General features: G+C 40.8%; 1 protein-coding gene across 20 annotated transcripts in view; it reads right to left on the bottom strand.

The window, feature by feature from the left end:
- Window positions 1-26949, bottom strand: part of InR (Insulin-like receptor) — a 548799-nt gene that overhangs the window by 163151 nt on the left and 358699 nt on the right. The window contains exon 2 of one of the 20 annotated variants that reach the window (XM_067789036.1): window positions 21602-21648. The exons of the other annotated variants lie outside the window; for them this stretch is intronic. The gene's annotated coding sequence lies outside the window, so the exon portion shown is untranslated. The remainder of the gene's footprint in view (window positions 1-21601; window positions 21649-26949) is intronic. 20 annotated transcript variants of the gene reach the window in all.

The following is a 26949-nucleotide window of genomic DNA, read 5'->3' as shown; positions in this document are numbered from 1 at the left end:
ACAAAAGGAAATGGATAACACGACCGTTGCCCGTAGATAACTGTACTCCTTTTTACCGATAACAAACCGTTAACACTTCGAATAAAAATTGACAACTCGCAGGCAGATTTCGGGTTTGTTTTCACATCTTTCGTTTCCTCATCCCTTTTTTATACTCAGCGTGCTATGCACACAGAGTATATTAACTTTGATTGGATAACGGTTGGTTGTACAAGCATAAAGGAATCGAGATAGATATAGACTTCCATATATCAAAATCATCAGTATTGAAAAAAAAATTTGAGCCCTGTCCGCCCATCCGTCCGTCCGTTAACACGAGAAAAGCAGCACTACTACAAAAACATCAACAACAAGATCAATTAGCAAAATATATGTTCCCATTTGTAAGCGATATTGAAAAGGTTGATGCGGGATCTTATTTTTGAAGGCCTAGGTTGGCATTTGCACTAAGGTTAGGTTAAGTTAGGTGGTAGCTGCCCTGATAAGGATAGCTCACTTGGACAACACGATGGTCCGTTGTGATACCACATACACCAAAAATAACGGTGACTTAGATCTAGCTACTTAGAGAATCGTTGAGTAGCAGCGATAAAGCTCCGAATGATACCGATCTCAACTTTGGATAAATCCTCGGGAGATCCAAGTGAGTCGCGACCGACGTACTTTCGCCTAGTCCTGGCAAAAGCTGGGCAATCAAGCATAAAGTGAGTTGGTGATTCCACCTCATCATCCTCCATACAGCTGCAGCTGGATGGAGTTTCCAGTACATTGAGACGTATCGCATGGATACCCATCGGACAGTGCCCTGTCAAAGCCCCAATCAACATTGATAGGTGAGCCTTAGTGAACCCAATTATTCAGCAGACCTCCTGCTATCCACATTCGGCCAGAATGATCTTGCTACCCTGCAAGACGTGGTGTCCACACAACGTTTGCTGAGCTGACTCGAGGCAGGAGCAATCCACAGGCGGCCAGCGGAACCCCGAAATCCCTACAGCCATCTTCATCCGGTTCAATTGTACTGATGCGGGCTAAGAGATCCGCTTCACAGTTACCCGGGATATCACTATGGCCCGGGACCCAGATAATCTTAATTGTAAAATAATTCGATGCAATCGCGAGCGAGGTCAGGCACTCCCAGACCACCCTCGATCGCACTGTAGTTGAGCTCAAGGCCTTGATAGCCGCTTGGCTATCAGAGTAGATGTTAAATTCCCTAACCGTAGTAGCACTGAATAGCATAACATCCACCGCATCCTTCGTCGCAGCAACTTCCGCTTGGAATACACTGCAGTGGTCAGCCAACTTAAACTTGCGGCTTATATTTAGCTCTTGACAAAAGATACCTCACCAACCTTTCCGTCCAGCTTCGACCCATCCGTGAACAAGTTAACCGGTCCCATGCCCCAGATAATTCCTCTTCCCGACTCCTCTCTCGGTGGAATGACTGGGGCGAAGGTTGTATAGGGAGCAGTTATCGGCATACAATAGTCCGTTCTGTCCGGGATAAAGTCAAAACTGGTAAGAAGGCTAGAGTGTCTGCAGCCGGAAAGCCCATAGCCCATATCACGAAGCCTGACCAACGACCTTGCCGCGGCCGCCTTTCCCGCAATATCTAATGGGTATATGTTCAGCATGACGTTCAGTACCAAGGTAGGTGTTGTTCTGAGAGCGCCACTGATACTGATCACCGCCGTCCGTTGCACACACATTAACATTTTGGAGGTGCTCGCCGTGTCCAGTGCTTTCCACCAGACCAGCACCCTATATAGCAGAATCGGTTTGACCACCATCTCATAAAGCCAGTGTACTACTCCTGGCGAGAGTCCCCATATCTTTCCGATAGCTCCTCTGCAGAAGTACAAGTCAACGGCGGCCTTCCTGGTCTGATCTTCCACATTGGGTCTCCAGGACAGTTTCTTGTCCAAAACAATCCCTAAATATTTAACCCTATCAGAAAGTACCAACGGTACTCTCCAATCGAGGGAGTTCTGAAATCTGACATCTTATATCTCCTTGTAAAAAGAACCAATTCCGTTTTTCCCGCGTTGAACGCCAATCCACATGATTCAGCCCACCTAGCCACAGTATCCAGGTAGCCCTGCAGAACATCGTGCAGGGTGTCCAGAAATTTGCCTCTGACTAGGATAGCGAGGTCATCTGCATAGGCAACCAGTCCGAAAGCCATTGGCTTCCAGCTCCACAAGAAACTCTTTGACTACCACAACCCAGAGCAGAGGAGATAGGACACCTCCTGTGGCGTGCCCCTGCACACCTTCCTCTCAATAATGGCCCCTCCCCACTCCGCTGCGACGATTCTTCTGCATAGAAGTTTGCTAATAAATTCAACAAGAGCCTCCTCGACTTCTAAACTCACCAGAGATCTTTCGATTGCCCCCGGTAAGACGTTATTAAAAGCCCCCTCAATGTGTAGAAAGGAACATAGAGCATACTCTTTGTGTTCTAGGGACCACTCTATTTACTTTACAATCGAATGGAGAGCCGTTTTCATCGATCTGCCCTTTCAGTACGCATGCTGTGAAGCCGACAGTAACCCCCGAGGTATCCTTTCCCGTAGGTACAGGTCAATCAACCGCTCAAACGTCTTAAGAAGAAACGACCAGAGACTGATTGGCCTCAAATCCTTAGGTGACACTAAACTTTTAAATAAAAACAAGTAAGGAAGGCTAAGTTCGGGTGTAACCGAACATTACATACTCAGCTGAGAGCTTTGGAGACAAAATAAGGGAAAATCACCATGTAGGAAAATGAACCTAAGGTAACCCTGGAATGTGTTTGTATGACATCGGTATCAAACAGAAAGTATTAAAGAATATTTTAAAAGGGAGTGAGCCATAGTTCTATCGGTGGACGCCATTTCGGGATATCGCCATTTTAAGCCGAGCTTCTCTTTCAATTTGCATCGTGCTTCTCTTAATTTTTCCTACAAATTGGCGGGACGGGACCTACTTGTTTTATGTCGACTCCGAACGACATCTACCAGGCAGATGAGTTTTCACTGAGCAGATATACAAGCGGAGTGCTTGACAAACACTGCCGGGGGGCGACGCCGCTTAGAAACCCCAGGATCTTGGGTGTGGATGGTGGAGCACGCTGTCAGCACACCACGGCGGCTGCAGCTATAACAATGAATTATAAAAGTTAATTATTTTAATACACATAGCGGCTACGCTGGCTGCGAATGAAAGATGATGCTCCGGCTAAGAAAGTATTTTTATCGGAACCCGCCTATTAAAGCAGAGGAGGACTACGGCCCATCTCATTGAGATGGCTACAACAGCGACATTTTTTCAAAGGACTGGAGTCTTTTGCTGTTCTCGCATTCATGAATCCGAAGTCAGCAAATGATTATAAAACTTAGCAACTTATTAAGCAGAGTCTCTAGCTGGTAGGGTAGCGACTGCTGGTAATAATTGTGCTGAACTAATAAAACAATTATTATTTGTTGTAATCCGTGAGAGAGTTGGGCACTACTATGTCAGTCAGCTTGTGAAATCCATTAGGTAATGGTCATTGACATATCACACATTTTACTTTTCTTTTTTGAGTTTTTTTCTAGACTAACCGCTGTGTGGCTGGCGACAAAAAGTAGCGAATGGGGTGAGTCGGGGTTAGGAAGCAAGCAAGCAAAAGACCATGCCTCTATTTGTTGATGGAGATGACGACAACGTTTAAAGTGGTTGTTCTAGTATTGATGTGTACAGTTTTTCATATTTTCTTTTATATGTATACTAGCAGACCCGGCAGACGTTGTTCTGCCCTAAATTTGGCTTATCTGCATACATTTTAATAAGCTTTTTCCGCATAACTCTGCCCTAACCCTCTGCACTTTTTCCTAATCTTTTTATTCACTCCTCCCTCCGTCTTTTTCGCTTCATCTCCATCTTCGTCCCATTCTATATCTTTCTCAGTCTCCTTCTCTCTTTTCTCATTCTTCTTCATCTCTTATTGCCAGTCCCAGAGGATGGTATGTATTTTGTTCCAGTCCCATTCCGAGTCTCAGTTCCAGTCCCACTCCGAGTCTCAGTCTCAGTCCCCGTCCTAGTCCTAATCACAGTCCCAGTCCGTCTCTGGTATACTTCCCGGAAAAAAGCATCGCAAATACTAATATAGGCAAATTTATATACGTAATTTCAGGCAAATCGAATAGGACGTATGTAAATAGGTATGTGGGTATGATTAATTCTTGCCTTTATTTCGAATAAATCGAATATCACAATGAACTTTAGAGGTCTCATCAACAGCTTTCATTTGATATCCATATTGTAAAAATACATTCTAGGGGTACCCGGGTCCACGTTTTGGCCTATATCTCGAGACCCTAGTCACCCAGGGGTATAAAAATTACCCTCTACTAAAGCACGCATCAACAGCCTTCATTTGTTACCCATATTATACAAACACATTCTAGGGGTACCCAGGTCCACGTTTTGGCCTATATCTCGAGACCCTAGTCACCAATAGGTATGAAGACTACGCTGTACAAAGGCACTCATCAACAGCTTTTATTTGATATCCATATTGTATAAACACATTCTAGGGGTACCCGGGTCCACGTTTTGATCTCAAGACCATAGACACGTAGCGAAAAAAAGGTAGACGTTGGCCGATTCTCAGACCTACCCAATATGCTCACAAAATTTCATGAGAATCGGTTCAGCCGTTTCGGAGGAGTTCAGCCTCTAAAACCGTGACAGAAGAATTTTATATATTAGATGTACATATGTATATATATGCGAAGTGATAACGATATGAAACCAAATATCATAAAGCATTTTCTTTGTTTGCTTTTGGGGGATCTTTTGTTAAGAGCTAAATGTAAGCCGCAAGTTTAAGTTGGCTGATCACTGGTGCCGCGATTATGCTATACAGTGCTACTACCGTTAGGTAATTTTAAAATCTACTCTGATAGCCAATCAGCTATGAACTCTTGGTAGCTACTATAATGCGATAGAGGGTGCATCGAACTATTTCATGATACAGATTACTGGGTCCCGGGACGCAGTGATATCCCGGGCAACTCTCAAGCGGATCTTTTATCACGCATCAAAAAATGGATCGCGGATAGCGGTAGGCATTTCGGAATTCTGCCTGCCAGTTGTGGTCTTCTACTGTATAGATAGGCCTCGTGTCAGCTCAGCAAGAGTTGGGTGGACACCACCTCTTGCAGGCTAACAGGTTGTTTCTGGCCGGATGTGGGCGGCGGGGGTCTGCCGAAATGATTGCGTTCACTAAAGCTCGTCTATCAATGTCACTAGGGTTTTGACAGAACACTGTTCAATGGGAATCCATGCGCTATGTCTCAATGCTGTAAAGCCCTTACTACTGCAGCTGTATGCAAGATGATGAGGTGGAGTCATCGAGTTCATTTATGCTTGATTGCCCATATTTTGCCAGAGCTAGGCGAAATTATTTCTGTAGCGACACTTGGATCTCCGGAAGATTTATCCAAGGTTGAGATAGGTCTTATTCGAAACTATGTTGTTGCTACGCAACGATTCCCTAAGTAGCTATAGCTACCTCATACCGTATATTTTACGTGGTAGCACAACTGACCTGCATGTTGTCCAAATAAGCTTCCTCTACCACAGCTGTTACCACCTAACCTAACCTAGATAAATAGAAATCGTCGTTAACAAGCTGGTAATCCTTACCATCAATAAGAAGAAGATGACATGGCAATAACAAGCCGAAAACTCAATAACAAGCCGATTATATAACATGCTATCGATCAGCTGCTGCTTGAAGCTCTTCTCAAAGGCCCCGAAATTATTTGTATCTGGTAAAGTCACCTCTGCTTTGGTTTAGCTTATACCTCTGGGCGAGCTTCAGTTCATTTAGGACATTTGTTTTCTGGACGTACACTGTATGTTTACACATCGAACTTCACTAGTAATTGGCACTCACGACATTTTTTTTTTAAACTAGACTTGCAGATGCGTTTTCAATGATCATTCACGTCCGCTGGCAGACAACGCGAACGTTGCACATCTTTTAAATCACATCGTTAAATCAATATTCCTCTTTAATAGTGCGTAACAGTTCGTAAATAATAAAGAGTTTCCTTAAAAATGCTTCATTAAGAAGCATCATATATGTACATATATCGCCTATAGTATAGGCCCTATACTGGTTGTTGTTGTTGTAGCAATGCTTCGCCCCACCCAACAGCCGCGACCGATCACAAATTGTCATCAATATCCTCCAACGGGGGTCCAAGGAAACTTGCTGTTTCAACAGGGGTGGACCATAAGGAAAGGGGTGTTAGAGGCGTTGGTTCCACATTACAATTAAAGAGATGGTTGGTGTCATGTGGGGACACATTGCAAGCGGAGCATACATTTTGTATGTCGGGGTTGATTCTGTATAGGTAAGAGTTTAACCTGTTACAGTATCCAGAACGAAGTTGAGCAAAAGTGACACGCGTTTTCCTGGGGAGTATGCGTTCCTCTTCCGCGAGTTTTGGATACTTTTCTTTGAGTACTGGATTCACCGGGAAATTCCCGGCATAAAGGTCCGACGCCTGTTTATGGAGTTCACCAAGGAACTGCTTGTGTTTTTTCGCTTCATACGGCCGGGTTCTCAGGTGCCGTATTTCCTCAAAATGCTTACGGAGATGACTCCTTAAGCCCCTAGGCGGTGCTGGTTCATCAATCAGATGTCTGTTGGGATGCTCAGGTTATTCAACAGGAACTGTTTGGTCAGCATCTCATTTCTCTCCCTGTTGGGTTGTATTCTCGCCTCATTATGCAGATGGCGTTCTGGGGACATACGAAGACAGCCCGTGGCAATTCTGAGAGCAGTATTTTGGCAGGCCTGTAGCTTCTTCCAGTGGATAATTTTTAGGCTTGGCGACCATATGGGTGACGCGTAGCACGTAATCGGCTGGCTAATTGCTTTGTATGTAGTCATGAGCGTTTCTTTATCTTTTCCCCAGGTATTGCCAGCGAGGGATTTGAGGATTTTGTTACGGCTCTGAATTCTCAAAACAATTTCGGCTGCGTGCTCACCAAAATGTAGATCCTGATCAAACGTCACACCCAAGATTTTGGGGTGTAGGACAGTCGGTACCGTGGTGCCATCGACGTGGATGTTCAAAATGGGACGTCCATGTTGTAAATAAGGTCGCGGAAGATTTAGTCGGTGATAATGCCAGGTTTCGCGAGGCGAAAAAACTGGAGAGATCAGGGAGGTAGCCGTTTATTTTATTGCATAGCTCATCGATCTTTAGGCCTGGGCCTGTGGCCATTATTGTGCAGTCATCGGCGTAGGAAACGATTGTGACTCCTTCCGGTGGTGAAGGTAGCTTAGATATGTAGAAATTAAACAACAGTGGGGATAAGACACCACCGTGAGGCACCCCTTGTTTAATTCTCCTTGGTCCACCTTTTAAGACATGGGGGAAGGGTAGACCCTTCCAGGTCTTGCAGTAACGATTTATCTGGGTGCTAATGGCATTTAGCGCGGTGGTAGTGCTATGGAGTTTTCTGAAGACATGATGATGAGAGGCTAGCTGCAAATTTGTTTGGAAATAAGGGAGAAAAATGGCTTCAAGCGTCTTTGCTACTGGCGATAGGAGAGAAATCGGACGACACGACTCTCCTATGTTAGCTGGTTTCCCAGGCTTTAGTAGCGGGACCACCTGGGCCATTTTCCATTTTGCGGGTATGACAAAGGTGGAAAGAGACAGGTTGATGACATACGCTAAATATTTGAAACCCTCTTTCCCTAGGCTTTTAAGCATCGGCATGGCTATGCCGTCTGGGCCCACTGCTTTGGATGGTTTAGCGCGACCAATGGCGTCCTCAACCTCTTTAGCGGTGATGGTGATTGGTGACGCGCTGAATTTGTGTTTATGTGCGTGTCTGTTGGCCCTCCGTCTATCTTTGTCGACCGTAGAATGCATTATATATTGTCGGCAGAAAGCGCTCGCGCATTTTTTCGCATCCGTTAGCACTTTATCGCCAAAGGCGATGGAAACTTTGTCTTTGTGCTTAGGCGGATTCGATAGGGACTTTACGGTGGACCAAAGTTTACCCACACCGGTAGAGAGGTTACAACCTCTTAGGTGCTCCTCTCATTTCGCCCGCTTGTGTTCGTCCAATCTGATGCGTTGGTTTATATCCCTTATTTGGGGGTCGCCTGGATCAAGCTGCCTTATAAGGTCACGTTCTCTCGCTAAGTTTGCGGCCTCCGCCGGGAAGTGGGGCCGGATTTCGGGAATTCTCCCGGCGGGAATGAAACGTGCCGAGGCGGATTTAATGACCTTACGGAAGGCACGCTCCCCTTGGCGGGCATCAGTCGGGATAGGGAGGGCAGCAAAGCTGCTGTCTGTTGCAGATTTATATTCTTCCCACTTTCCTTTTTTGAAGTTTATGAAAGTGCGGTTTTCGGTGACGATGAAGTCGGCGGTACGCTCGAGCGAAATAAGTATAGGCAGGTGGTCGGATGCCAATGTTACCATCGGCTGCCAGTTGACGCAGTTTACGAGTTCTGCGCTCACGATTGAGATATCTGGCGAGCTATGACAGCTTCCTACCATACGTGTGGGGGCGTCTCCTTTTATTGTGCATAACGTCGTTTCTTCTATTTGATCCGCCAACATCTCACCCCTACTGTCCGCCCGCAAGTTTGAGTGCCATAGATCGTGATGGGCATTGAAATCGCCTAAGATAATGCGATTGTTGCCAGTGAGTAAGACTCTGATATTAGGGCGGTATCCACTGGGGCAACAGGTGGCAGGAGGGATATAGATGTTGATGATTTCTAGGTTTGCATCGCCTGACCGGACAGATAGGCCTTGACGTTCTAAGACATTGTCCCTGCGGTCGATGCCAGGATCAAATATATAATATTGCACAGAGTGGTGTATGATAAACGCGAGGCCGCCTCCATTTCCGCTCTCGCGGTCTTTCTTGTGGACATTATACCCAGAGCAGGTCTGCAATGCAGATCTTGCTGTGAGTTTAGTCTCTTGAATCGCAGCAATGCGGATGTTGTGCCGCTTCATGAAATCGACTATCTCCATAATCTTCCCAGTTAGTCCATTACAGTTTATCTGCAGAATTCTGAAGTGCATAAGGGGAGGCGCCGCCACTCTGGGGGTAAGTGACGGGTGACTACGCCTGGGTTGTGGAAGGCCAGGACGCAATTGCTGTTGTGGCCCTGGGACTGGGCGTCCTTGGGCAAGCATTGGGGTACCCGGATGATTTGGGTTTGCGACCTGGCAACATGGCGCGATGAAACCCGCCGGGGGGTTGCCGTCGCGGAGACCAGAACATCTAGGAAAGTGGCACCACCCAAGGCAGGAGCTGCATTGGGCGGATGACGCGAACATATGTATATATTCTGTGCTGGCAAACGGTGCAAACGGAGGTAGGGACTAAGAGTCTGTTTCCCTGACCTACACGATTGCTGCCGGAAAAGAGGAGGGGAGAAGACGGGGGCAGGGGCTGATGCTCAGCATTGCTACCGACTCTACTACGAAGGTAGTAGTTATGAGTGGTAGCAGCTGTTTGAGTTGTTGGCGCCGTGGGGCGCGAGCAGCAGCGGGTACTTGTTGTGGCTTGCGGAGCAGCGGGGCTGCTTGAAGGAAGTGGCGGGGCGCTTAGGCGTAGACTACGGGACGCCCTTGGGCGTGAACAGCAAGGAGCCACAAAATATTTATAAAAGTTACGTGGACGTCGGGTTTTGGGATCAAGCCCAGAACAACCTGTCCGATGCAACCATCCCTTACACGAGACACACTGAACAGAGTATGACCGTCCTAAAAAGGTTCTTTTCCGGCAGATGCAGCAAAACCATTTCTCAGGACCGGGGTCAGGAGACGGACCCGGATTGGATTCGTTGCCTTCCCGGAGTAAGAGAATATGGAGCAGTCCTGCTGCAAGGAGCTGCTGGGAGGATGACAATTTGTGGGTGGGACGCAACAAATTAAATGGGGTTACACTGAAATGACAGTCCTTGGTCGGGAAAAATCCCGAGTCGCTCCGGTACATAGAACCGACTGCCTTGGGAAGCGCCCTATACTCGTACTTTATCAGACTGATGACGAAGCAATACGATTTTCCCTGAGACCGCACAACAATTTGGTTTTCTTTGGTAACCAGAAGTCTCCTACCACAACTGTACCAAATTTTTTTTTTCATTCTTTAGTGCCTAAAATTTCTCTTAAACATCTGTTAGCAATGGAGGTTTCTCTTACCTAAACGCTCGCATTTATTGCCATGGGGTCGTATCATTGGATGGGAGCTCAAACATACTCTTTTAAAATATTGCGGTTTTGCACATCAATTTCTTTGCTTTGTGCAAATGTTTTACTATAAGTGGGGGTGTGTGTACCATTCTCCACGTTACTGATTTTTCTATTACGCATGGTAGAGAGTAATAACCTCATTTACTTGTATGTATATGCACATAAAATACAAACACGCATACCAGAGAAGGTTTAGTCTATACTTTCCTCTACCACTATTGTGAGGCCGCTTGAGATTGCTCTCCAACCCATTCTGTTTTGACCTTTCTCACTATTTAAAGCTAGGTGCCACCAAGGAGTGTCTGGCCCACCAATGGGTGTCGACTAACCCTAACCTACGTACACGTATACAAGAATATTGCATTATAGTATTCTATAGTAAAATTTCACAATTGCTGGGCATGCGCACTTGCTTTTTGCGTAGTTTTAGTTTGATTGAATAAGACAAGGTTTTTTAAGATACTGCGTAATTTTTCGAAAGTACACTTTTTCAGTATTGGCCTTGAACTTTACAGAAAAGTATATCAATAAACAATTTTGTTATATTAAGACGAAGTGCTCAATGGTATAATTGTATAACAGTGGTCCAAAGCGGTACAGGAAAGGTCTTTGAGTTTTCTGAGAGCGGAATGGGACAAAAGACTTTTCCAGATATTTCCGTTAGTAACTGTAATACTGTGCTGATCCGGAAATAAACAGATCCAGCAGGCTGCCGGATTACTGTAGCGTCTTCCAAGCGGAAATATAACCAAAGCAGTACAAACACTGCAAGAGAATAGCTTAAGCTGCAACCGTGATAAGTTTTGTATTACAGTCAAGCAGCAACTAAGGCAATAATCTCGCATAGCACAGCATCTAAATGTGTGTTAGAGTGTAAGCAGGCTCTGGAGAGAATCGGGACAGGGAGAAGCATACATCTATAATGGGTCCCAGGGCATATGGGAATGAAAAAGCAGACAAACTAGCTAAAAATGGCGCATCGCTTGAGGCGAGATTAAGCGAAGGCGAGAGGTGCACATGATCGACCAACCGGGAAAGGCGTGGGTTCAAGCGCGGGGCTGTAAAGTGTCGAAGATTATGTGTAGGTCTTACAACCTTAGACTAACAAAGTTGCTTCTATCATTAAAAAGAGAGGACTGTAGACTCATGACGGGTTTTTTGACTGAACATTGCCTTCTGGCGTCACATCGCTTTAAATTGGGCTTGATCAGTGGTGATAGCAGATGTAGGAAGTGCGGGTTGGACGAGGAAACGATCGAGCACGTTTTTTGCTCGTGCCCTGCGCTTGCCAGGCTATGAATCCTGTCAGCTGTCAGATCTAGAAGCAGCAAGTGGCTTAAGTAATTTTTGAAGTTTTATATGATGTCTTACTAAAACGCATTTTGGGATGTTGATATCAAAAGTGCATTGAGTTGACTAGCTTTTCCGTTAGCACCTTACATAGGCTCAATGCCTCCAGAAAAGAGAAAAAAATAAATTATAAATACAAGGCGCGCGAGATTTAGTCTGAAATTCTCTTCCAGTATTCCTTAAAATTGGCGGGATGGGACCACATGCTTTATGCCGATTCCTAACGGCATCTGCAAAGCAGATGCTATTTTGCTGAGAAGCTTTTTTGGAAGAAATAGTCCACATTTTTGGTGGCCGCCGTGGTGTGATGGTAGCATGCTCCGCCTACCACACCGAAGATCCTGGGTTCACGCCCCGATAATCGATACTAGCAGGCTCGGCAAGTTTTGTCCTGGCCGAAGATTGTCTCTATCCCGCACTTATTTCTCGGTACCGCTTCCTCTGCATTCTTATTCTACTCTTTTTCTTCTCGCACTACTTAGTCTTACTTCACCTCCACTTCTTTTCATTTGTCTACTTCTCTTCCATTTTCTCTTATTCTTACTCTTCCTTCGCTTCTTCTGTCTCTCTCTCTCTCTCTCTCTCTTTTATCGATATATAGTCTATATATTCTTTAAGCTCTAGCAGCAGTAATAGCAAACGTATTTGGGAACAGAGTAAATGTATTTGGGAAAAAGGCAAAAGAATTTGAGGAAAGGGTAAATGTATCTGAGAACTGGGCAAATGTATTTGAGTAAAGGGCAAATGAACTTGGAGAAATCATTATGTCAAGGTTTTTGCTTTTTTCGAAACACATTTGCTCTTTTCTCATATACATACGTTTGACCTTACTGCTGGTAGATATTTTCGAGTAAGGGCGATAGGGAGAGAAAGAGAGAGAGGGAGAAGTAAAGACAAAGAAAAAGGAATAATAAGGGAAGTAGACAATTGAAAAGAAGTGGTATTGAAGAAATAATAAGTAGAGGGATAAGAAGAAGAGTACAATAAAAATGCAGAAAAATCGGTACCGAGATATGAACTCGGAATAGAGTAAAATGTTTCCAAGGTTTTTTTTTCTAATTAATTGGACATTTGTCAAATACATCTTCTCATTTCTCAAATACAGTTGGAAAAGGCTATTGCCGAAAGGGACTTCAATGGAAAACAAAAAAAAAAACTGCAACCGGGACGAAACGACAGTTAAATGACGTAAATGGAGCGAACATGAAGAGAAACAAAGGGAATTGAAACTAAAGCTAGATGGAACAAATAGCAAATGAAACGAAAAGAAAATTCATATAAAACGAAAAGATGTCGAAACCTAAATGAAATAAAAACAAAAATCCAACCGCACAAGAAGAAAAGGAAATATGAAACGAAAGTGAAGCGTATCGGAAGCGGAATGAAAATAAAAATTAAACACAAGGAACCACAAAAAATTTAACCAAAACAAATCGAAAGGCAAATCGAAAGGCAAATCGAAAAATAAAATAAAAAGCAAGGAAGGTTAAAGAAAGAAAAGGAAAAGTTACGAAAAACGCGTCCAACGCTTTTATTTAATTGTCTGATCAACGCCCTAGATTGGTTTTGCTTTCAATAAAACCGTTTAACTAAATTTTTTTTAATTTTGTTTCAAGGACTCTTTCCTGACAATTGTTACAATCTAAGTCCTCAAAACATAATCCTTCCAAAAACTTTATTCTACCCGGCGCCACGTATGCTTGTCCCTCCTCGAACTCCAAAGTATTTTGATGTCACTTCTACCGGATTGTATGTAATATTTGTTCCGAATATGAGCCAAATCGGACCACAAATATGTACTAGTATTGTCAATATCGCGATCCATGCGCCACCTATCGGAGTTTTTTTCTTATTGTTACATTGGCATCGGGTTCTGAACTATGTTCTAAGTTTCAAGATTGTAGCTTATCGGGAAGTTACTTAAATTTTAATTACACAATTCGTAAACAACGGCCGGCCGCTACACAGAGTCAAGCTAAATAAAAACGTTTAATAAAAAGGGCGTGGCATCGCCGATTGTAACTGAAACTCTCGCACTACATATCACTGGAAGTATTCGTTTAATATAACTGCAAATAAAATGAGGTTAACCTGCAGAAAACGGGTGATAAGGAAAAAGAGGGCGTGGCACCGCCCATAAATTTGGTGGTTTTCATATTGTATAACTCTGGAATTTTTGGAACATGTAAACTTGGAAACCGACCTTCTGAATTTTATATCTAGCATCACCAGAAAAAAGTTTGATTAAAGAAGAGGAGACAGTACCAAGTATTCGTGAAGTTCGATTTGTAAACATACCGGTGGACGTCTAGAACACTCAACTAATAAATTAACTTCAGCTCGCCTAGGGATTGAAGTTAGACACCAATAGGGGCAACTTTACCAGACACAAATAATTTAAAACAGATGAGTTTTCACTGAGTAGCTTTTCATTGAAGAAATACACTCACAGTGTTGTTTTGCCACATCACTTCCGAGAAGCGACCCCGATTACAATATTTGTTTTCTAATTGAAAAAAACTATTGTGTCAATCTTGATGTTACTGGGTTCCCGGTCATAAAGGGATAAAAGATAACGAAAAGGCCGATGAGTTGGAAAAGGAGGGTGCAACACTCACTGAAACGACGCGTCGACGATAGACGTTCCAATTCGTTTGGGAGAAATTAGAAGGAGACAGGGGTTGCATATGATTCACCAAACAGGAAAGGCGTGGATAAAAAGCTTGGGTGCTGCAAAATTTTCAAGATCATGTGCCTCGCCAAAGATATTAGACTCACCAAGTGGCTCATATATCTAAAGAGAGAAGACTTAATGCTCCATATGAGCATACTAACTGGACACTGCCTTCTGGCGTCACATGCTTATAAGTTAGACCTTCTTAGTAACAGCAGGTGTAGGAAGTGCGAGCTGCAGGAGGAAACGGTTAAGCACGTTCTATGTTCGTGTCCTGCGCTCCTCAGGTCAAGGTCCAGTTATTAGAGGCACCAGAGTTGCCAGAGTTGCCAGATCTCGAGGCAGCAATTAAGCTAGATCCTAGAAAACTTCAAGTATTTACCAAGAGTACGGAGTTATTCTATAACATATGTTCTGGCACCTGATTGGGGTTGTTCCGTTTGGTCGTCAAACAAATTCTAGTAACACTATGAACACTTTCAGTCTATGTGCGATTTTTATTTACGGGCTAGTTCAACCTAACCTTACCTTGTCCGAGAGTCGAGTTCAGGGCCCTTAGTGTGGTAGGGGGAGCACGCTTATTGTAGATAGCGAAATAGTCGACAACATATCAGATTGTTAGTGCCAAGTCATCGGATTCTAAGTGTTTTATTATCGGCATATGTCACCAATTTTCTATTGAAGTATTATCAGTCTCTGTTTCATAACAAGCGCGAACTTTTCTATAACGAACACATCGATAAGTTCTCGATAGTCAAAAGACAAATTTTAGATATTAAATCGATAACTTTTCAATAGAAAGTCTATAATTTTTTGATAGCAAATCAATAACTTTTTGACAAAAATCTACAAAATATCAATAATTATTCGATAACATGCCGATAACAAAGTGGTAACACTCAGATAATAAATCGATAACTTTTCGATAGCAAGTTGATAACTTTTCGATAACAGATCAATATTTTTTTGATAAAAAATCGATAAATGCTCGATAACTTTCGATAAACTTAGTTATGGATAAAAAATTACTGCAACAACAAAACGCTAACACGTTCATACATCGTAGAAAACCAAACCGATGAATTATCAACAAAAAACCGTTTACACTTCGAAAACGCGTTCAAAACATGCCATCCGGGCTCGATTCCGACCACCGGCTGCATGCCTTTCAGCTTTTTGATACACCATACAAATATCTTGAACAAAACAGGCTCTACATTACATTTAAAGAACAGTTCTCTATCTAATATTATTCAAAGATATACACGTACTTGGTTCCGACTTTAGTACGCAAATAACAAATAGCTAAGAGAATTGCCAAACTTTTCCACCTACAATTATTCTCATAGCTCAGAGCAAATTCTAAACGAATGAGGCGAGCTGGTGGTGACACTGATAAAGAGAGCATCATAAAAATAGTAAACAAATAAAATATAAATAGATAAATAAATATTTTGATGTGAGAACATAAACAAGTAGTATAGAGGGATGAAGAAAGTAGATAACTCGACAGTAACTTAAGAGCTCCAGTGTAATTATATACAAACGTATATACATACATACATGTATGTATTTCACGAGACTCTCAGGTTTCCTCGTTATAATGTTCGTTGGGCAACAAATAAAACTACGCATTTTTAAGCGAATTCGTTACATATTTTTGGCATATTTGTTTATTTTATTTGAGCGTATACAAAACAAGTAAGGAAGGCTAAGTTCGGGTGTAACCGAACATCACATACTCAGCTGAGAGCTTTGGTGACAACATAAGGGAAAATAACCATGTACGAAAATGAACCTAGGGTAACCCTGGAATGTGTTTGCATGACATGGGTACCAAATGGAAGGTATTGAAGAGTATTTTAAAAGGGAGTGGGACATAGTTCTATAGGTGGAAGCTTTTTCGAGAAATCGCCATAAAGGTGGACCAGGGGTGACTATAGAATGTGTGTACTATATGGGTATCAAATGAAAGGTATTAATGAGTATTTTAACAGGGAGTGGGCCTTAGTTCTATAGGTGGACGCCTTTTCGATATATCGCCATAAAGGTGGACCAAGGGTGACTCTATAATGTGTTTGTATGATATGGGTATTAAATGAAAGGTGTTAATGAGTAGTTTAAAAGGTAGTAGCCCTAAGTTGTATATGTGAAGGCATTTTCCAGATATCGACCAAAATGTGGACCAGGGTGACCCAGAACATCCTCTGTCGGGTACCGCTAATTTATTTATATATGTAATACCACGAACATTATTCCTGCCATGATTCCAAGGGCTTTTGGTTTCGCCCTGCAGAACTTTTTCATTTTCTTCTACTTAATATGGTAGGTGTCACACCCATTTTACAAAGTTTTTTCTTAAGTTATATTTTGCGTCAAAAAACTAATCCAATCACAATTTTTCATCTCTTTTTTTGTATTTGGTATAGAATTATGGCATTTTTTCGATATCGAAAAAGTGGGCGTGATCATAGTCGGATTTCGCCCATTTTTACTACCAAGATAAAGTGAGTTCAGATAAGTACATGAACTAAGTTTAGTAAAGATATACCGAGTTTTGCTCAAGTTATCGTCTTAACGGCCGCAGGGAAGGACAGACGGTCGACTGTATATAAAAACTGGGCCTGACTTCAACCGAATGCGCCCATTTTAACAGAAAAAAGTTATCGTCATAGAATCTAAGCCCCTACCATATTTCACAAGGATTGGTAAATTTTTCTTCGACTTATGGCATTAAAAGTTTCCTGGACAAATTGAATGAAAAAGGGCGGAGCCACGCCCATTTTGAAATTTTCTTTTATTTTTGCATTTTGTTGCACCAAATCATTACTGGAGTTAAATGTTGACATAATTTACTTATATAAAAATAAAATAAAATAAATGTAAGGCGCGATAACCTCCGAAGAGTTCTAAGGCCGAGCTTCTCTTCCAATTTGCGTCGTGCTCCTCTTGATTTTTACCTACAAATTGGCCGGACGGGACCTACATGTTTTATGCCGACTCCGAACGGCATCTGCAAGGCAGATGAGTTTTCACTGAGAGCTTTTCATGGCAGAAATACACCCGGAGCGCTTGCCAGACACTGCCGAGGGGCGACCCCGCATAGAAAAATTTTCTTCTAATTGAAAAATCTTATTTCTAAAATTTTGATGTTGCTTTGCCCGGGAGTTGAACCCAGGGCATACGGAGTGATAGGCGGAGCACGCTACCATCACACCACTTATATACTGTAAAGATATTAAATTTTTTGTTAAAATTTGACTTAAAAAAAAAATTTTTTTTAAAGTGGGCGTGGTCGTCATCCGATTTTGCAAATTTTTATTTAGCATACATATCGTAATAGGAGTAACGTGCCTGCCAAATTTCATCATGATATCCTCAACGACTGCCAAATTACAGCTACCTTCTTTTAAAAGTGGGCGGTGCCACGCCCATTGTCCAAAATTTTACCAATTTTCTATTCTGCGTCATAAGGACAACCCACCTACCAAGTTTTATTGCTTTATCCGTCTTTGACAATGAATTATCGCGCTTTTTTGGTTTTTGGAAATTTTCGATATCGAAAAAGTTGGCGTGGTTATAGTCCGATGTCGTTCATTTTAAATAGCGATCTGAGATGAGTGCCCAGGAACTTACATACCAAATTTCATTAAGATACCTCAAACTTTACTCAAGTTATCGTGTTCACGGACAGACAGACGGAGGGACGGACATGGCTAAATGAATTTCTTTTTTCGCCCAGATCATTTTGATATATAGAAGTCTATATCTATCTCGATTAGTTTATACCGTTACGGGGTACCGTTATGCGAACAAAATTAATATACTCTGTGAGCTCTGCTCAACTGAGTATAAAAAAAAACAAGTAAGGATGGGACTGTCCTGTGCCGAAGACTTCGTACCTTTCATGAATGGGGCTGAACCATAATCTTATCCCATTCGTTACATCCAAATAATCGGCTGTATAAGATATGAAATATATAGTGAACAGATGATATACCTAAGCGATTTTTAAAATAAATAAAAAATAAAAAAGTAGGTACTTTATGTGAGGATGCAACGTTTTACGTTTTCTGTGGTCTACATGAAATAGCTATGATAACGAATAACTTATCTCAAAAATATATAACGTAAACGTCAGTATTTGATGAAATTGGAAGCTTCTAGCCTAGGATATATGCAATATATACAACCGATCTCATCCATTTTTTCAGACAACAATATGTGCAATATACAAAAGCATATGGTGAAGTTTGAAGCTTCAATCTGATCAATTGAGGAAGATATGACAAAAATCCTTTTTTCTGAAAAATCGGTTGTATGGCAGATATAAGCTATAGTGATCCGATCCGGCCGGTTCCGACAAATGCCTAATCGGACACCTAAATATACCCAACCACCAAATTTTATCAAGATATCTCAAAAATTGAGGGTCTAGTTTGCATACAAACTCAAAGACGGACAGACTGACTTGGTTAAATCAACTCAGCTCTTCATCCTGATCATTTCGGTATACTTATTGGTGGGTCTTCTATTCATTTTCATGAAAGGTATAAATATATTCCTGCTGGAGGAGATATAGAGTATGCTAAATAGGAAACTTGAAGTTGACGGTAGAGTGAAGAAAAGCCTACAAAGGTATATATTTGAGTATTTGGTATGTATATATGTATAAATATATATATGACAAGAGATTAATATTTTGCGCACTTCGAAGAACCATAAGCAGTGAAAAAATTTAGTAGTTCACATGTTTTGTGTACAGCAGCCAATTATAGTATTTGAGTAAAAGCAGTGATGTTGTTTTTATTTTTTAAGATTGAAATCATTTAATATCAAACCATATACATTCGGGATTCACACTTTCATCACAAAATGTATAAAATAAATTTAGGCATTCAGGAAGTGGGCGCCGTGTTGTGATGGTAGCGTACTCTGCCTATCACACCGTAGATCCTGGGTGCATGCCCCAGGCAAAGCATCATCGAAAATTCAGAAAAAAGTTTTTTCAATTAGAGGGGGTCGCCCCTCGGCAAAGATTGGGCAAACACTCCGAGTGTATTTCTGCCATGAAAAGCTTCTCAGTGTCAACTCGTCTGCCTTGCAGATGCCGTTTGGAGTCGACATAAAACATGTAGGTCCCGTTCCGCCAATTTGTAGGAAAAATTAAAAAGGAGCACGACACAAATTGGAAGAGAAGCTCAGCCTCAAAACTCTTCGGAGGTTATTGCGCCTTGCATTTATTTCAATTTAAAACATGAGTTCTCTTTTTTCGTTGTACAAACACATCTTATATCGGAAGCCATGTGTCAACTTAAAACTCTTATGACCTGCCCAATTTTTTTAGTGTTTTCAGACTAAAGCTGGGTGAGAGTTGACCTAAACTTCTACATTAAAAAAAGAAAAAACCTAAATCACTGGAAACTGTCGGGGGTGCAAAATAAAAATTTACAATTTTGATGGGCATACTTTTCAACCTAAATTAAAACATCAAAATTCAAAGACAAAAATATTTGAATTCTTCATTGTTGTTAAACTGTGCATATCGAACTAAAATGGTCATGAAAGGTCTATTACAAGTATAACATGCTGCGGTTTGTATTAAATCGATTATAGAATATGGCGTAGTGGTGATCTTAAATGGCTTGCCGCTGATGGCGGCATAAGAATTGGATTCTATCATCAAGTTTGAGAATCTGCACATATGCATGCGGGAGCCAAGTGGATTTTTTGGCCTAAAATATGTTATTGAAAGCATGCCAGCATCCCAATGTTCAATTTGAGATTGTTGCAAATGGCTCTGTACATGTGGCCCATTACGCCGGCAAAAAAAGGCATATCAGATGGAGCCGCTGCACTTACATACTTGTACTGCTATCTAAAGATACTAACGGTGAATCCTTCTTGACCTCTGTTCTGTTCTGTTGAACCATGCATAGATATTGCCAAATCAAATTTTATTATTTTTTAACATAAGCCGTGTTTTTTTTTTACACGCGTATACGTTTCGTTTGCGCGTGAAAAAAAAACGCCTATCCTCGCTTAGATAATGCTTAGGAGACCCATCTAGCGGCAGTGGTTAAACAACTAACTACAGCACAGGGTATACCGAAAAGCGGAGACACAACCCTCTGTTGTATTTCTGTGTATAACATATAGCTAAATCAGTTGTGATAGATAGTGGACGCGCATAGAATACATGGAATTAGTGCAGAGGGTGAAACATGGACACATATTTCAGTTACATCTGAGTATAATGGGTATTTGAAATTTAGTAGTACTAATTTTATGCGTAGCAATTTCAGAGGTGTATTCAAAGTTTGTTGCTTAGCAGTCCATATAAAGTTTAAGCGTAAACGGATATACGCGTGTTAAAAAACACGGCTAACATATAGATAAATCAGTTGTGATAGATAGTGGACGCGCATAGAATACATGGAATTAGTGCAGAGGGTGAAACATGGACACATATTTCAGTTACATCTGAGTATAATGGGTATTTGAAATTTAGTAGTACTAATTTTATGCGTAGCAATTTCAGAGGTGTATTTAAAGTTTGTTGCTTAGCAGTCCATATAAAGTTTAAGCGTAAACGGATATACGCGTGTTATAGAACACGGCTAACATATAGATAAATCAGTTGTGATAGATAGTGGACGCGCATAGAATACATGGAATTAGTGCAGAGGGTGAAACATGGACACATATTTCAGTTACATCTGAGTATAATGCGTATTTGAAATTTAGTAGTACTAATTTTATGCGTAGCAATTTCAGAGGTGTATTTAAAGTTTGTCGCTTAGCAGTCCATATAAAGTTTAAGCGTAAACGGATATACGCGTGTTAAAAAACACGGCTAACATATAGCTAAATCAGTTGTGATAGATAGTGGACGTGCATAGAATACATGGAATTAGTGCAGTGGGTGAAACATGGACACATATTTCAGTTACATCTGAGTATAATGCGTATTGAAATTTAGTAGTACTAATTTTATGCGTAGCAATTTCAGAGGTGTATTTAAAGTTTGTCGCTTAGCAGTCCATATAAAGTTTAAGCGTAAACGTATATAGACTTGAAAAAAACACAGCTATAAATAAATAATTTAGGTAGTCAAACAAACTCGCACAATTTTTGATAGGGTTGTCCTAAATTATTGCAATGCTGGAAGGTTCCAGTGGAATGTTCAAGTTCAAGTTCCTAAAATTTAGGCGAACTCACGCCTAGCTTGAATAAAAAAAAAAACTTCCGAGGTAAGTACATATAAAATTCAAAAAATAATTAGGAGGTTTTATTATTACCTTCATATTAGTTCTCAAACTTAAAACCAGATAAAGAAGATGCATACCTGAAATGAGAAAATTTTGGGTTCTATTAGAATGTGGTAAATTTTGGATAAACTAGAATATATTAATATACATTTTTTTATATTTAATGCATAAAATATTACGTATTAAGAATTTACTCTAACTAAATTGGACGCAAGCCGTGATTGCATGCATCCGTCATTAAGGAATAATATTTATTTAAAAAAAAAATTAATTATTCACTCATATTAGCACCAGCCTGGGTCCAAGCGCGAGGCTGTAAAGTGACGAAGATTATGTGTAGGTCTTACAACCTTAGACTAACAAAGTTGCTTCTATTATTAAAAAGAGAGGACTGTAGACTCATGAGTCATGACGGGTATTCTGACTGTACACTGCTTTCTGGCGTCACATGTCTTAAAATTAGGCTTGGTCAGCGATAGCAGATGTAGGAAGTGCGGTTTGGAGAAGTAAACGATCGAGCACGTTTTGTGCTCCGTACTCTGCGCTTGCCAGGCTAAGACTCCAGCTATTAGGAGTTATACAGCTGTCAGATCTAGAATAAGCAAGTGGCATAGGTCCTAGAAGGCTTGTAGTATTTGCCAAGAGGACGAAGTTATTTTATAACATAGGTCCTCCCACTCTCCCTCCCCAAACCACAAACGCTCGACTCTCATTCCACTCTCATTCGCATTCTCAACCCCAGTCTCATTCCCACTCCCATTCTTACTCCCACTCCACCTTTGACTCCTTATTCCGTTCTAACTCCCAGGCCACTTCCATGTTTACAGTGGGCGTTTGAAGTTAGCTCTCGATAGTTAGGATAGTTTCTTCAGAAAATTTTTCTTGAAAATAATACAAGATACGCTGTGGATAAGACTAACAGTGATACATTTTGAAATAATTGATTCTTCCGACAAGAAGAGCTGGCATTACAAAGGAAGACGTAAAAAAGGCAGGAACACATCAAATGTCAGTTAAAATGAGTAAACCATAGATGCACAACTGCTATTGGGTATAATAATAGATGCATAAGATTCCTTAAAGAGAATACCCCACATTTTACCAAAAACATTTATTTACTGCAAAAATACAAACTATAGAGAGCAACTATGGCTCTGAGTATAAGAGGAGCTTTGGGACAGTTAGGTAGGTAGGTGAAATGGCTGCGACCCTGGTCGCCCAAGTAGCTATTTAAAGCCGTTTTGATGCCATGAAACTCGTCTAAAAACCTACGGAATGTTATGGTCAATGTATCACAACCAGCCAGAGTTGTTGATAAAATTAAAAATATTCAAGATTGCTATCACAGATAACCCTCTTAGGTCTTCTAGAAACGGGGTTCCAAGGAACCTTAGCCGGGCATTTACACATAAAGTGTTCTACTGTCTCCCTGGCATTTGGATCTTTGCAACTTCGTCAGTACTCGTTATACGGAATGCCCATCTTTTCCGCATGTGTACCTACTGCCCAATGTCCGGTGCAGACTGCTATCAGTTTGCGTGTGTTAGCCCTGGATTTGTTCGGAAGACTTCTCGTCCTGTTTCCATCATAGTTTGGCCAAATGGATTTTGATATCGCACATGTGGTGATGTTATTCCACTTTGATTGTGCTTTCTTCAAGTAGAAGCTTTGGATATTCCCCTTGGCTACTGCTAAGGGTATGCCTACTTCGACACTGGTTATTTCCTCGTTCATCTCCGATGAGCCCCTGCGTGCTAGCTCGTCGGCCTTCTCGTTACCCTCTATCCCCTTATGACCCGGGACCCAGATAACGCGTAGTTCTAGATTGATGGATAACTGGGATATGAGTCGCTTACAAGCCCACACTAATTTTGAGTTAATGTGTGGCGAGGAAAGCGCTTTTATCGCTGCTTGGCTATCCGACAGGATGCAAACTTTACCAGCTATATTCAAGCGCTCCAGTGATTTGCAGGCTTGCCAAATCGCGAGGATTTCTGCTTGAAACACGCTGCAGTACGATGGGAGTCTGAATGATGCAGACAAATTTAGGGACTCAGAGAAGACTCCGGCCCCCACTCCCGATTCCATCTTGGAGCCGGCCGTTAAATAAGGGACAAAAATAAATTGTATGTCTGTATTTAATCGATTTCCTTATTTGCGATAGCGTTCCCACTTCGATCAACCGAATACTACTAAGCCGTTTCATAAGCAAGCTCCATCTGGTGTTAAATCGGCGAGGATGGCTCTCCAATGCAGAGCAAAAAATGTGATAACTTAAGTTGAAGAAATTTAATTCGCCACTTGTGGTTTTCTAACTGTACTCAAATGGAAGATTCCATACTACAGTATTTTCACAAAAATAAATAAAATATATATAATTTATTTTTGCTTAATTAGGGTTCATTACTAGTATCTACCAGGTGTTTATTTCTCACAATAAACCGCTGCTGGTTTTGGTGGTACCACCTTGGATATTTTCTTTCAACTCCACCTCAACTCGATTTCCAATGTAGGATATCAGCTGGAGAAATGTGTTGGATATTAATTCAAGAACTATTTTATTTAAGAATAATTAAATAATGATGTTGGATATCACCTCCGGAACTAGATATATATTTCTCTGGAGAAATATTTTTTCCATGTTTGTTGCAAAATTCATCTGCTGTATCTACAAATTATCTAGATAACAAAAGACCAATGTTGCCGTACAAAAAAGCCTACCCCAAAGGCGGCCTTGAACTGTGACTGAAAAACTAATCAGTAGTTTAACTGGAGTTTAAATTTGACTTAGTTTAAGCTTAGCTTAACCAACTACTGAAAATCTGGGCCTAAGTCGTAGAGTTGTCAAGGTTCATATTAAAAATAAAGTCAGCATCAACTAAGTGTAAGTTAAAGTTAACCACAGTTTAAGCCTGCTACTTTGGCCGCTTAAACTGAGATAAGCAATAAAAATATTAAACATTTTATTTAATGCAAACATAAATCCTAATAGTCGTTGAATTTCAAAATAAATCAAAAATTCTTCACATTACTCTGGCACTGCTTTGATATACTAAAAATATTAACTGTGTTTTTTTTTACATCTATAGACGTTTACGCTTAAACTTTATATGGACTACTAAGCGTCAAACTTTAAATACACATCTGAAATTGCTGTGCATAGCATTAGCCGTGATTTTTTTTACAAGCGTATACGTCAACGTTTGTGCGTAAAAAAAACGTTTATCCTCGCTTAGATAATGCTTAGGAGACCCACCTAGCGGCAGTGGTTAAATAACTAGCTACAGAACAGGTTGTACCTAAAATGGGAGACACAAACCTCTCATGGCCATAATGTATAACATATAGCTGAATCAGTTGCGATGAATAGTGGACACGCATAGAATACATAGAATTAGTGTAGAGGGTGAAACATAGACACATATTTCAGTTACATCTGACTATAATGCGTATTGAAATTTAGTAGTACAAATTTTATGTGCAGCAATTTCAGAGGTGTATTTAAAGTTTGACGCTTAGCAGTCCATATAAAGTTTGGTAATAGTCTAGTTGAGGCGTCGACTGCTAATACGCTACCAAAAATATCGAGAGAGGTGTCAAACGACGCGCCTTGACATCAGTATTAATAATCCGAAGGCGGAAAATAAAAATATTAACTCGTTCAAACCAGAACCACATGAAAATCGCCAACTTCAACTGCAAATATCTCCGGACATAGATACTATGTTTCTTTTCCGCCATCGGATATTGTTCTCGAGATTAATACGCGTCTTTTGACACCCCTCTCGATATTTTTGGTAGCGTATTAGCAGTCGACCCCTCAACTAGACTAGTACCTAAAGTTTAAGCGTAAACGTCTATAAATGTAAAAACAACACAGCTATTATCGCAACTGATTCAGCTATATGTTATACACAATTGCCATCAGAGGGTTGTGTCTCCGCTTTTCGGTACACGCTGTGATGTAGCTAGTTATTTAACCACTCCCGCTAGATGGGTCGCCTAAGCATTATCTAAGTGAGAATAAGCGTTTTTTTACGCGCAAACGTAAACGTATACGCGTGTAAAAAGAAAAGAGCTATTAGTTTGGACAATTTTTTTTGCAGGGTAAAATTAATTCACATTACGTATACGCACTGGCTCTCTTACACTCACATTCTTACTCTCTGCGAGTCAGCATAGAAAATTAAATGCGCAATTTATGTTATTCTAATGTTGCAGTTGTTGCTGTTGTTTTTATTGTTGATATTGTTTATGTAGCTGTTGTTATTTCGTTGAATGTTATAAGCATGTTTGGGTAGTTGTTGGTGTTTTTGTTTGTTATACTCAGTTGAGCAGAGCTCACAGAGTATATTAACTTTGATTGGATAACTGTTGGTGGTACAGGTATAAAGGAATCGAGATAGATATAGACTTCCATATATCAAAATCATCAGGATCGAAAAAAAATTTGATTGAGCCATGTCCGTCCGTCCGTTAACACGATAACTTGAGTAAATTTTGAGGTATCTTGATGAAATTTTGTATGTAGGTTCCTGAGCACTCATCTCCGATCGCTATTTAAAATGAACAATATCGGACTATAACCACGCCCACTTTTTCGATATCGAAAATTTCAAAAAACCGAAAAAGTGCGATAATTCATTACCAAAGACGAATAAAGCGATGAAACTTGGTAGGTGAGTTGAACTTATGACGCAGAATAGAAAATTAGTAAAATTTTGGACAATGGGCATGGCACCGCCCACTTTTAAAAGAATGTAATTTAAAATTTTGCAAGCTGTATTTTGGCAGTCGTTGAAGATAGCACGATGAAATTTGGCAGGAACGTTACTCCTATTACTATATACATATATGCTTAATAAAAATTAGCAAAATCGGAGAACGATCACGCCCACTTTTAAAAGAATTTTTTTTTTAAAGTAAAATTTTAACAAAAAATTTAATATCTTTACAGTATATTAGTAAATTATGTCAACATTCAACTCCGGTATTGATATGGTGCAACAAAATGCAAAAATAAAAGAAAATTTCAAAATGGGCGTGGCTCCGCCCTTTTTCATTTAATTTGTCTAGGATACTTTTAATGCCATAAGTAGAACAAAAACTTACCAATCCTTGTGAAATTTGGTAGGGGCTTAGATTCTGGGACGATAACTAACTTCTGTGAAAAAGGGCGAAATCGGTTGAAGCCACGCCCAATTTTTATACACTGTCCTTCCGCTCGGCCGTTAACACGATAACTTGAGCAAAAATCGATATATCTTTATTAAACTCAGTTCACGTACTTATCTGAACTCACTTTGTATTGGTATAAAAAATGGCCGAAATCGGACTATGACCACGCCCACTTTTTCAATATCGAAAATTTCGAAAAA

The sequence above is a fragment of the Eurosta solidaginis genome, chromosome 1, assembly GCF_040869045.1.
Source record: "Eurosta solidaginis isolate ZX-2024a chromosome 1, ASM4086904v1, whole genome shotgun sequence".
NCBI lineage: Eukaryota > Metazoa > Arthropoda > Insecta > Diptera > Tephritidae > Eurosta > Eurosta solidaginis.
Note: the sequence above shows the minus strand (reverse complement) of the source record. Positions and strands in the feature narration are given on the sequence as shown.